The 13,020-nt window shown below is 41.4% G+C and overlaps 1 long non-coding RNA gene across 2 annotated transcripts in view; it reads right to left on the bottom strand.

Moving 5' to 3' along the window:
• The window catches only part of LOC118997548 (uncharacterized), a 160,856-nt gene extending 148,740 nt beyond the window's left edge, over nt 1-12,116 (bottom strand). For both annotated transcript variants that reach the window (XR_005068681.1, XR_005068682.1), the window contains exon 1: nt 12,018-12,116. This is a non-coding gene — a long non-coding RNA (uncharacterized LOC118997548). The remainder of the gene's footprint in view (nt 1-12,017) is intronic.
• Nucleotides 12,117-13,020: the final 904 nt, after the last annotated feature.

Below are 13,020 nucleotides of genomic sequence, written 5' to 3'. Positions count from 1 at the left end.
TTAATAGTTGACATGCTGTGCAGCACACAAAACAGATGTAAGGTAACACATTTGTCTGAAAAATCTGTGCTTTAACACTTTCAGTAAATATGCCACACATCATTAGAACAATTTTTTAATGTTTAAAATTCCATAATTTTTGGAGACTTTGTCTAAGACATGGTGATATACGCTTATTTGTTTGGTAAAGTATGTTAATTACTTATTCAACAAACATTTCTAAGTACCTACTATGTACCAGGAACTGTCTTGATAAGCATGTCTCAAATACAAACACAGCATTGCAAATATTTAAGAACCATCTGAAGAAAGAATATGTTATTTTCATCCACACACACTCTTTAAATATGTTCATACCAGTGCACTATAATTAGTTTTACCTGCTTGTTTCTTTAATTATTTACTGAAAATTAGACATCAAATTGTTTCTAAATTAATTTCAAGGTTTGTAGCAAAATTATAGCTTTTACAGACATCAAAGCAATAGCTCAGAGTGACTGTAAAATAAAAAGCAAATACATTAAACTAGAAAAAGAATGTGACAATTTTTAAATTGATTATTCTTGTTCATTATTAAATATGAGAATAAATAAATAAATTCTCATATAAGTCACTTTTATCTATAAAAATGATTGTGATAATCTTCAGTTCTATGCATTAATCAGTGTGGTAAGCTGCTGTTTTATCATATTACTTGCATTAAGAATTTCTCTGCAAACAATGTAAGCCAATTTCCATGTACTATCTGATGTGTGCTTATAAATAAAAATTTGCTACATTTTACTGTGTTTTGTAACCTTTCATAAATTGATTTTTATTTTCAAATTTAATCAATTCAAATTAGTTATGGCTATAATTGTGTTGAGTAAGAAAGCGATTGAAGTTAAAATTTTAAAAAGTGGGCCATAAATTGAGCAACATTAGTTTTAAATGGAACTATTCCATTGTGGTTTTATTATTCAGCCATATGAATAATACAGATATAAATTATCTGTGGTGAGCATAATAATTTTCATTTAATTACATTTAACCTTTGGCTGACAGCTATTGTGGTAAGGAGATTGGGATTGAGCAAAATGGAAAAGAGAAAAAACTCAGGGAAATGGAGTACAGTGTGGTGATTGCCAAGAGGAGGGGATGTGGAGGAGGGTATGGGGGGATAAATGGTAATGGACAGAGACTTGACTAGGGTGGTGAACACACAATAGTCTACAGAGGATGTGTTGTAGAACTGTGCACCTGAAACCTATATAATTTTGTTAACTAGTGTCACTGCAATAAGCCCAATAAGGGAAAACATTAAAAATAAAAACACATTTTTAAGTGAAAGTCTCATTCCTAAAAAATTAAAATTAAAATATAATCATTATTATATTTAAACTTCATCAAAACACAATGGCCACCCTGTTTAAATATAATGCACCTATTAAAAAATATTATTCCCTGGATGGCTGTGTGTATAATTGTGCAATCTTAATGCAGTGTCAAGCCAGAGAAAACAGTGTGGAGTATTTAATGGACAAAGTATGGGTGGATACTTGCAATCAAAATAAAACTGTGCTTATTGGGTTCTTTTTGGCAGCAAATAAGTTTCATTGCTACACCTACATCTTTAAATGTAGCTCTGGAACTATCCCACTGCTGTCTGGGAGTGAATCTGGCAGGATCAGAACACAGGGGGCAAGAGCTCCCAAACTCAGTATCCTTGGAGGAAAGAAAATTGCACTGTGATGGAGTCTTTGGTTGGATTACTTAAGGATTCAGTTTTATCCTCATTTTGACTTGTGGTTAGTAAGTGATAAACGGGGATCAACAAAGATCTATTGGATATAAAAGGTCTGTGCACATTCCATGACACACGGCCTTCGCTATGTGTGACCAAGAATTCCATCCAGGTTACAGGTAACATGGATTTGGGGTCCATCCTTCCTACTTGCCCATTCCCAAGGATCCTAGACCCGATCTGGACAATGTATATTGAAAACTTTCATTTTCATCTTTTCCTTTTAATATATCCTTCCATATGTCTCAAATAGCCCTCTTCTGTCTGACTCCTCTGATTATTGCTAATTCACTCGGAAAGCCAACATTTCTCAGTTAAGATTTCATCAGCAGTGGGGCATAGTAGAAAGAGCACAGACTGGCTGCTCATCCTCAGAAACACCTGGATTTGGATTTCAGTTCATCCCACGTGGGCCAGTTACCTGACTTCTTAATTTCCTCATTGATATAATGGAGATAAATAACAATAGTAATATATGGGAGAAATAATATCACCATATTCCAGTGACGTGGCTCTCACCTCTACCCCCTGATTGCAAGCTCCTACTGATAGTCACCATGCTGAAACAGGGGTACTTTTCCCAGTTTGTTGCCTGCCTCATAGCTTTGCTCATGGTGATTTTTAGAATTTCTTTCAATTATAGTTGACATACAATATTATACTGTCAGGTTCAGGTATACAATGTAGTGAATTAGACATTTATATGACTTACGAAGTGTTTACCCTGGTAAGTCTACTGCCCATCTGACACTTATGCTGATTTTTATATATACTTTTTAATATAAAAAATAAGAACAGAAAAAATAAGATAAATATTTAACAGATTTCAAAATTAGGAAGTCTTTTCAAAGCATAAAAGCCTTGGAAGAAACATAAAAGTAAATTACTTTCAAATAATCCCTGCCCAAATAAAACTAATATCCTAGCTATTCTCACTTGTGTATTCTTCCAGAGAAGCTTTAGAATAATTTTGCTGTCATTCCCCTTAAAAATCTTATTGATACTTTGCCTAGATCATGTTAAACTTAAGTAGCACAGTGACCCAAGCTGCAGCCAAGGCCTTCACCAGGAAAGCAAAGGTTTTTTTCCAGAACCCCCTGGCAAACTTCTACTTAAATAGCATTACCCCAACCTGTCACACACATGACTCCCCTTACCCTTGAAGGAGGCTATGAAATGATGTTTAGCTTTCAACCTCTAGAATGGAGGTGGGAGAAGGGAGAAGAGAATGGATGTTGATTAAGCCTGCCTGTAGGATATGCTACAAAGTCACCTCAGAAGAGAGATCAGGGGCAAGAGCTTCAGAAGCTGTTTCTGTGAGCACGTGAGCAAGACTGGTCACAAGGAGTATTGCTGTGGGATCCTGGCAATACAGTGCACACTACCCAGAAGCCCACTCTATCCCTCTTTGCTGCAGGGATCCAAGCAGATTTGACACTTGGAAGATGGGGAGCAACCATTAGGGAGAGGGCCTGTGTGTTACAGATCAAAGAAGAGTCTGGAGCAGCCAGCAGAGTAGTGGTCTTGTGAGAGGTCTCTCTCAAATGCCTGTGAGTATTGCATCTCCGGACAAATGCTGTTGGTTGCCTGTCCAGTAGCAACGTCCCCTTCTTCACAGCTAAGAGAACCAGGATTTTGTTCTGGCAGCCTTGGTGCCAGCCAACTAAATGAATCACATTTGATCAAAGCCCATCATGGCAGTTATAGTCCCCCTGGGCCAATGATTGGTCTAGAGGTGGACAATGTGACCCAGCTTTGGGCGATGAGATTTAAGAGAAAATCCTCAGGCTGCAGGTGGCTCTGCCCCTTCTTCCTACTTTGAACATGGTTGTGTATGAACATTATGCTTGGAGCTGTGCTTCTTTCCATTTGCATCCACAAGGCAACAGCCTGAGGACAAAAGCCAGTTTCCTAGGTTGGCAAGAGTGGGAACACAGAAAGAGCCTAGGTCTTTGATGATTCTGTGAGTCAGCCAATGCATCACACCTGGAACTGCCTGCCTCGTGACTAATGGTGGAGACAATTAAATGTCTTTATTGTCTAAGCCACTGTTGGTGTTGTTTTATTTCTTGCAGCTGAAAGCATTTCTAACTGATATAACCCTTAAAAAGATTAGAACAGAACATTGTGAGTTGGCATATTCTTGAATGAAGAGGCAGATGTCAATAAAAGCTAATGAGCTAGCAAAATCTGGGTGCTCATATGAATGTAACCTCTTCCTAATGCCCACAGGCAGTGAGGCCTAGAAACAGTCAAGTTGTACCTCAAAAACAATTTGAGAAGTGACATTTTTACACAATACAGTCTTCCCTTTGAGAAAGATGATGTACTTCTCGATTATTCACATCTCTTCTGTTCTGGAGTTTTACATACCTAGTCATAATACCCCGCAAATTTCTCATTAGATTTATTTCTAGGTATTGTATATTTCGAGCTGCTGTCTCTTGAAAGTGTTGGGGTTCTGTAGGGATCTGTTTTCTGCCCTGTTTTCAACCAACAATTGCCCTGAATGATACTCCTTTCCTGCCCTTCCCTCAGCTCCTACTTTAAGCTGCTCTGTCATCATTCTAGGCAAATACATTTAACTTCAGAGGTACACAGACTCTTGCCTCAACTGTGTTTTGGAGGTCATCCAACCCTGACAGTTAAAGGTAACATTTGAAATCCAGTGAGCTTGAGGTTAAAACATGTCACGTCAGCAATCGCTAAACAACAGTGCATCAGATTAGGTCAAGAATTTGTAAAATGTTTGTGCCAAGTGAAATGTCAAAGCACAAGTGTGTGAAAGAAAAAAAATCTCTGTGCCAGTCAAAATGTCAGCCTGTCTTGCAGCAAGTCCTTTATTCCTTTCTGTTCTTGTTTTTCTTGTTTCACACGTATTAAGGTTGCCTTTAAATAATTGAAATTAATAGTGGCATTATCAACAGTTGAGAGTGAAAACTAAAGAACTAATTTAGAATCACTCAGTCAATTTGGACTCATTTTAAAAATGGAATTTGTTAACCCAACCTTAAAAATAAGCCCTTAACTGATTGCCTGAAGCATTTACGTTGCAGCCATTATTTGTTCTGTTAATTTTTGTAGTATGTGAAAAAAGATGCATCATAGAGAATACACAGTTTATAAATGCTATATCTGAGGAGTCACAAATGAGAAAGAAATGCTAGGAATATAATTAATAGATCGAGGTAGCCCTCAACAAATAGACTGCCAGTGGTTTGTTGAGTTGATTGTAAAACAGAACTCCATAATGTTCATCCCCATTTTCCCACTGGTTTTAATTTCTAGCTTGGCAGAGCTTCCTGAACATGGCTCCTCTCCACGCCATTTGCTTTCTTTAAGAGCAGCTTTCTGTTGCACAGTTATGGCCAAACAGTGGGGAACTGGTCCTATTCTTGATGCTACAGCTGCCTGGTTAATAAACCAAAATCCTTCTCTATAGGCAGCAAGGCCGGGCATAGGGTGAGGCAATCCTGGTGCCCAAAGCACAGCATTTCAGGAGGCCTGTGTTCTCAGGTTCACACCCTGTACTTACAAGACCCTGAACATGAGTGTTTTCTTAAATATTGCTCCCTAAGCACTTCACTTGCCTCACCCAGGCCCCAGCCTTAGTAGGCATTATTGCTGCCCTTGGAATTGAAGAAAAGGTGTTTGCAGTAAAGAACTCTACAAGTCTTCTGACAGTGAGAACTGGGTTCCTATCCAATTATTATTAATTCTACACTTAGAAATTGTACAATATGAGTTTAAAGAGTAATAAGATGTATGTATTGGTAAGATAGGCAAAACTTCTCAGAAAAGAGTCCACTTAATTGCTCAGAATGGGCTTGACAAGTTTGAAAGGACCGTGTGGGACCACCATTTCCCTGAGTTTGAGCCTCGAGTTTTTGGCTTTGGAGCTCAACTTTATCAGCATAAAGAGAGTTGGTCAGGTTGAGGAAAATTGGCAAGAGAATTACAAATAATCCAGAACCCCAATTTACTAAATTACAGTTGTAGATATTTTCCAAGGACAATGTCCTAGTGTTCAGTGTTCAGGACACGCCTCCCTAGAGTCAGGGGATGTGGAACAAAGTATTAGTCATCAGACGGCTGCGAGTGAGCATGGAAAGAGAACAAAGAGGGGAGGGGTAGTCAACGGCAGGGATGTTTCATCCAGACCAAGAAAAAGTCCTGCCTCACCCCAAAATACTCTGTTCTCCATGGACTCAACAAATAGAAATCGTGCACCCACAATGTGCTCAGCAAACCCATAAGCTCTACTTTACAATGAATTTGAAATCCAGTATTTCCTGCCGTATCCACAGTAACCATCTAACTCAACCACCATTGTTCTCCACCTGAATTAATAGCATAGGCCCCCAACTGGTCTTCCGGGTTCTACTCCGTCCCCACTACAGTCTACTCTTCACCCAGATTTCAGGCTGATCCGGTTAAAATGTAAGTCAGATCATGATGTACCTCTGCTCCAAACCCTCCTCTGGCTTCCTGCTTATTAGAATAAAATCCCAAATCCCTTTCTTGGGCTATGTGGAAAGCAGGACTGAAGTAAGATAGTGTCAGTCCTGTCAGCTAAGTAGCCATGTTTAGAGCATGTGCAGTAGAGCAATGTCTCGGATGGTGCAACCCCTCAGGCATGCACAGTATAACATGGTAGACAGCATGTGCTTATTGGAGAGGCAATACCACTCTCTCTCAGGGCATCTGCAGTGGAGCAACATGGACAATGTGTAGTTATCTGAAGAGTAACCCCAGCCTCTCAGAGCACGTGCAATAAAACAACATAATCAGCATGTGCTTATCAGGGTGTCACACAACATGTGTGTCAATCAAAGGCTGATGCAGCATTACACTGTACAAAAATACGAAAGCAAAGGCCTTCAAACAGACAGCTGAGACAGCTGAGAGGGAGAGAATGGCACGCTGCTGTTCCACCGACCCTGTTCTAGCTGACTCTGAAGCCACCACAGACTCTGCCTTGCAAGATGCCGACTGGCTGCCTCCCAAGCCCTGACTCTGATCTGGACTCTTGGGATTCAGGTTTGTTATTCCCAAATTCTCTTGTGTGATGTTATTGCTGATTGTTTCTGAGTGATTATTAGTGTTACTAGGTTATTATAAATTTGGATGGAATCTGCATTAATGAAATCTAAGCAAATAGCATAGTCACCTGTGCTGACTCACTATTATTCCTAGGTGCTGGCATTACCTGTAGGGCTGGTGGCCATATAGGTAGCCTGGCACTTTCAGTTCCTGAGGCCCAGGTCAGACAACCCAACATGGGGGCCAGGAGCTGGGGCGTTGAGGGCTGACTTATAGGAAAGACTATATCACAAAACATTAGTTCACAACAGGCTGCAAGGCCTATGTGATCTCACCCCAGCTCTCTCTCTGATCTTATTTCCTGCCACTGCCCACCACACTCCACTCTAGCAGAGATGCCTTTATCCTGCTCCTGGGATGCCCCAAGAATGCTTTTGCCTCAGGACCTCTACATTTCCCTCCTGCTTGAATGATTTATTCCTGGATATCTGCGTGGTTGACTCTGCTTATGCTTAAATGTCTATACTTAAATGTTACCTCTCACAGAAGCTTCCATGACCACCCTATCTAAAACAGCCTCCTCCCATCACCTCTCAGCAAAAAGCAAGTTCCATGACATTTTACCTGTTCTCACTCATTGCTATATCCCTAGCACCTAGAACATTTCCTGGAACATGGTAAATGCTCCAAATATATTTGCTGAATGAAGGGTAAATTCACCTAGGCTACATAATAATTCTAGTCACTAGAGAAGAGTATCCTGTGGTGACTCAAGACTTTTCTCTGGCCTGGATGAAACAGCCTTTTCGAACTCTTAATCTCCCTTTGCTTTCTGATAGAGTAGATGAGATTTGCAAAAGAAAAAGAGGGATCTAGGTAAAACCAAGATTTTTAGCATGAGCCAATGGAAGGACAGAGTTCCATTTAATGCTTAGGGGCAACTATGGGAGAAGCAGTTTGAGAGGTTGGGGGCTGAAAAGTAACACTTTATTTGTGAATATATTAAGTCTATTATGGGATATCCAGTGGAGACATTGAGTAGATAGTTATATATAGGAGTCTGTAGCTCAGGGGAGAGGTCCAAGCAGGGCACACAAATTTGGCAGTGTATGGAAGGTGTTTTAAGTCATGGAACTGTGTGAATCTCTTGGGGTGAGTACAGACAGCGAGGAGGAGAGTTCTGAGGACTAAACCCTGGGATACTCCAGCATTTAGAATTCAGGGAGATGAAAAAACACCAGCTAAGGACACTAAAAAGGAGAGCAGAGAAAAAAAGGTAACAGTTGAAGAAGAATAGGGGTCTATGAAGGATTTTTTATATATGAGAAATATTTGGTGTATATCTGTTGCAATGGAAATGATCCAGTGAAAAGGAAAAATATAATGATACAGGGTGATGAACGAGTGAAGTGAAGTTCTAGAGTAGGGGAAAGGGGCTGGATCCAGTGCAGAGGTGGTGAGACTGCCATTAGATGGAAACACAGACAGTTCACTTACCATAACAAGAGGAAAGTCAGAGTTTATGCACACAGATGCCAGAGGTGGGTAGATGTGGTGGTAGGAGTTTATGAAAGTTCTTTTCTGGTTGCTTCTATTTTCTCAGTGAAATAATGGGTTAGAGGAATTAGTGATATGTAAGAATTACAGATTTTTTTGAATCTGATGTTCAAAGAAATATATCGGGTAGAAGTGAGAGAATGGGACATTTGGAATTATATGGGTTTTCTGTGGGGAGTGAAACTGCTGAAAAGACTGGGTTGAGGGTACGGCAATAGGCATGGTGACTAAAATGGAAATGGAGACAGGACCACATATGAGACTGGTCAGGATGTCAGATGGATGGTCATTCCAGATATAACCTACATGAGTAATAACATTAGCTACGATACCATTCCCTGAGAAACTCCTGTGCACCAGACAATCTGTGTAATTTTCTCCTTTAACCCTCACAACAGCTCTGCAATAATCCCAAGAATCAGAAATTGTTACCCTCAATTGTTTCATCTGTGATCCAGATGAAAAAAGTGAGGCTCAGAAATCTTTGTTAACTATCTCAGGGAAACACCACAGTATGGATGGAGGAGTCAGACTCAGGTCTCCTAACACAAAAGCCAGGATCTTTCCCTTGGCCTGTGCCATACTTCTCCAACTCATCACCTGCAACCCCTAGTGCACGCCCACCAGTTGTAAGTCAGTTTGGCCAAGAAGTCTTAACTCTTATTTGTGCTGGTTGGGCCTGAGGCAGAAGTCTGATCCTGAGGCTAGATGCATATCTCCTGAGAGAACAGGCATTTTTCCCCTCTACATGTTAGTGTCACTTTTGGGCATTGGAAACCAACAAAGAGAGGCAGCTATGTCATGTTTGGGTTTGTCTGCTTCAGGTGATAACAAAGCCCTGCCTCCCCACCTACATTTGTCCTACTGTGCAAAGAAAACCCTTGAAAAATTTGGCAGTCCAGCCCCAGAGACTTCTTGGCCATTTACTACATGGGAACCCCTCTTTCACTGACAGCAAAAAGTGAGGCCTGATACCTGTCTCTGGTCATCCTGAAGTGTCCTACTCCAGGGCTTTCTATCCTCAGGAGGTAATTTATGCAAGTGATAAGAAAAGAAAGTAGAGACATGAAAGTCTCCATAAAATGCATACATTTCCTGCCTCGGTTGAGAGGAATTTGCATGCATCTGTTTTGTAATAATTCTGCTGGAGGGTAGGGGAATATTAGCAGAGAGGGATCCTACCTCTCAGTGCCCCAGGTGAGACAACAAGCAACTGCAACTGAATGTCATCACTGCTAACCATCTAGACCAGACCATCCAATAGAAGTTTCCACAATAAAGGAAATGTTCTATATCTGTGCCTTCTGATTTAGTAGTCATTTACTCACATATGGATGTTAACACTTAAAACGTAGCTAATACATTTGAGGAACTGAATTTTTAATTTTACTTAATTTCAAACTATTTAAATTTCAATATGAGCTATCTGTGGCTGGTGACTACCAGAGTGGACCATGCAGACCTAGATTATAAAACAAGAGGCCAGGCCATCTCGCACCTTTGAACACAGTTTGTGCTCAAGTGCAAACTCGTGACCGAGTCTGCCCACACAACCTTGCCATGAGGACCTTTGCCTAGTCAGCTCCTTTTAAGAAAGGAGGCTGTCCACTGCTCACATCTTTTGGACAACAAACAGAGACCCCATGCAATCATAGTCTATTACTGCAACAAGTAACCCCCACATATATATTGTCCCATGGTTTCTGCAGGTCAATTGGATTCTCTGATTAGAGTACCACAAGGCCCAAGTCAAGGTATTTACTGGACTGCATTCCTTCCTGCAGGCTGTGGGGAAGAATCCACTTCCAAACTCACTCAGGTTTTTGGCAGAATTCAGTTCCTTGCTATTGTAGGACTAACATCCCTGTTTCCTTGTTGTTTGTCGGCTGGGGGCTGCCCTTGGCTCCAAATGGCCTCTCTCTGGTCCTTGCACATGCCCCTCTACCTCAGATCCAGCAACCGCATATCAAACCCTTCTCCTGCTTGGAATCTCCCTGCCTTTCTCTACTGCCCTCGGTTTTTAAGGGCTCACATCCTTACATTAGACCCACTCAGATAATCTCCCTATTTTAAGGTCAATTCATTAATAACCTTAATTACATCTGCAAAGTCTCTTTTGCCAACTCATATAGCATAAGCACAGGAGTAATACCAGGGAGCAAAAAATCTTAGGGCCAAAATTCTGCCTATCACAACCAGATACCAGAGGATGAAGAAACCAGTGAGGCAATAGCTGGCAATTACTTAGTGCCTTCTTGAATAAAAAATAAAAAGGACTTGTGGGGGAAATTAATAAGTTTTAAAACTCTTTGGTGTATTTTCTCTCTTAGATCCCAAATCAGTTGTCTCAGTTCATTGTTACAGGGTACTGGCAAAGCAGTGGCCAACCCTGATCTCTGTTAAGGATCCCCAAACATTTCAGGTTACACTCCTTGAAGGGCCTTAGTCTTCCAAATAGCTTCCTGCAGAGAAAAGAAAGCTATTACACCACCTTGGAGTTCTTTTCCCATCAAAGCAGAGTCTACTAGCACTCCTTCAGGTTTAGCCAGTGCTGAGTTAAATATTAAGTCTTGATAAGGACAAACTGGCCCGGAGGCTGTTAATTAATGAACAAACCTGGTATGCAAACAAAGCCACTCAATTCCACTTAGCAAATTCCAGCAAGAAAATAAAGTGAATGGAAAAATACTTCCTTCTAATTAGGTGAAAAGAGACACTGAGTTTTCAAGTTCTTAAACAAAGAGCTACTTTGTGTCTGTCCTCCTCCTAGAGGGAAGGGAGTTGAGAGAGAGATAGAACTGAAGGAAGACCAGTCTATTACCTGTAAGAGAGTGACTGGTGAACAAGCTGATGCATTTTCCAAGAGTAAGCATATAGGTGGTCTGGGAAGTTTCCATGAGAGAAGTTGCTCAAGGAGACACAATGCTGAGAACATGTAAGAACCACGGACTGGGTGGGAAGGTCACTGGGACAGAGCAGAACTGTCTAGTATGACTCCTGCCTCTTCTGCCCGTATGTATCAGGAATCACTTAAAGTGAATCTGTAGGTTAACCCCAATTACAGACTCTGGGAGCCAGAGCTTTTTGACAAGACCAATAAAAATAGGTAAGGAGTCTTTTACCCAGCCTGCTCCAAAATTTCTCTTAGAAAAAAAGGACTATCTTGTTTAGGAAAATATCTTGAAAAGCTAGGTGAGCTCTGGGACAGGGGTGGCCAGTGGTTAACAAAGAAGCAAATAAACATCTCTCCTTAAAAAATGAAAAAGGACTTGGAGTGGGAAAAGAATGAAAGAGAGAAGGAAATGGGGAGAGAAGAGAGGAGAAAGAGAGGCAATGTGGTGGGAGTCTGGAGTCTGGGAGTTGGCAGAAACAGTGAAGGGCATTTTAAAAAACAGATCAAGGAGAAAGGGATATAGATCCTATGATTAAGTCCACTTTGGGATGGAGAAGAACTCAACCAAAGTTGGGAATCAGAGAAGGAAGAACTAAGAAAATTGTTAGTCCATGGGTCTGTGCATGAACCTGAGCAGGGCACCGTACTTTCCCCAGACTGGGGCTTGCATCAGTCCTAACAGATTATCAAGGGGCAGCGTAATTCCAACTGACATCTGAGTTACATAAAGTTTAGACCCACCACTCAACTGATTCAGCATTGTATTTATCTTGCTGCTTTTCCCAAAACCGGAGTTGACAGTTTTTCTGTCTTTGACTAAGCTCCCAGCTTCATATGTAAATCTCCAGTAACTGACCTCCTGCCCAGGGTTGGAAAAGGTGTGGTCACCCCAGCACTGGGAAGCAGTGTTGGGAAGTCCCACTGAGTTCATGATTAACACTCTTGGGTGCAGCTTTATTTTATGGTCACCAAGTCAAGTTCAGTTGGTCAAGGGGTTTAGGCACTGAATCCTTTTGGCTAAACCTGAGAACTCTATGGCTGAGGCCCGAGGGCTCTGAGGGGACACTAGGGATAAGGGCATGTCACCAACATGAGAGGTTTGGCTCATTTATCAGCACCTACGCCCAGATGCACTTTCCCAGGAGGCCTGGGAACACATATAAGTCTCTTCCTTTTGATGCAGGTCTAAGAATTCTATCCTCCCTACCTGAGGCTGGCTCATGCTGAAGGACAAAACAACTTTAGAGCCATGTTGTATCCCTTTGGAGCCCTGGGCTCTAAGACCTCTTGTTGCCAGAGGCCCAAACATACTTTCCAGACTGGTTGATGCTGCTTTACCTTCCTCTCCACTGCTGGCATGCCTTGCCTCCATCCTGAATGTCAGGCCCTCTGATGACCTTTTTTGGTTACCATCACCTCCATCCTCCCCTTTGCTCATTCTTTTACCATTCATTCCCTGCCCTAGGGCCGACTCTTTCTGCTAACCCTCTTGAACCCTCCCCATTGGTAAACTCCCTTCTCTACAAAGTAAGACTTTTCCATTGGGATCCTTTCTCCTGTTGAAACACAACCTTTGTTGAGGGGCACTGCCTCTCCTGCTGCCCACTGGGAATGGGAATGTTTATTCTTCCATTCTTCACATACTCCATGGCTATTTGGGAAAAGAGACATATTTATTCTCTCGGTTCCACACCGCCATATCCAAACACTTATTCTTCATTCAGTTACAAAACTCCCTACCCTC

The sequence above is a fragment of the Sturnira hondurensis genome, unplaced genomic scaffold, assembly GCF_014824575.4.
Source record: "Sturnira hondurensis isolate 20B ecotype Veracruz unplaced genomic scaffold, ASM1482457v3 Scaffold0013299, whole genome shotgun sequence".
NCBI lineage: Eukaryota > Metazoa > Chordata > Mammalia > Chiroptera > Phyllostomidae > Sturnira > Sturnira hondurensis.
Note: the sequence above shows the minus strand (reverse complement) of the source record. Positions and strands in the feature narration are given on the sequence as shown.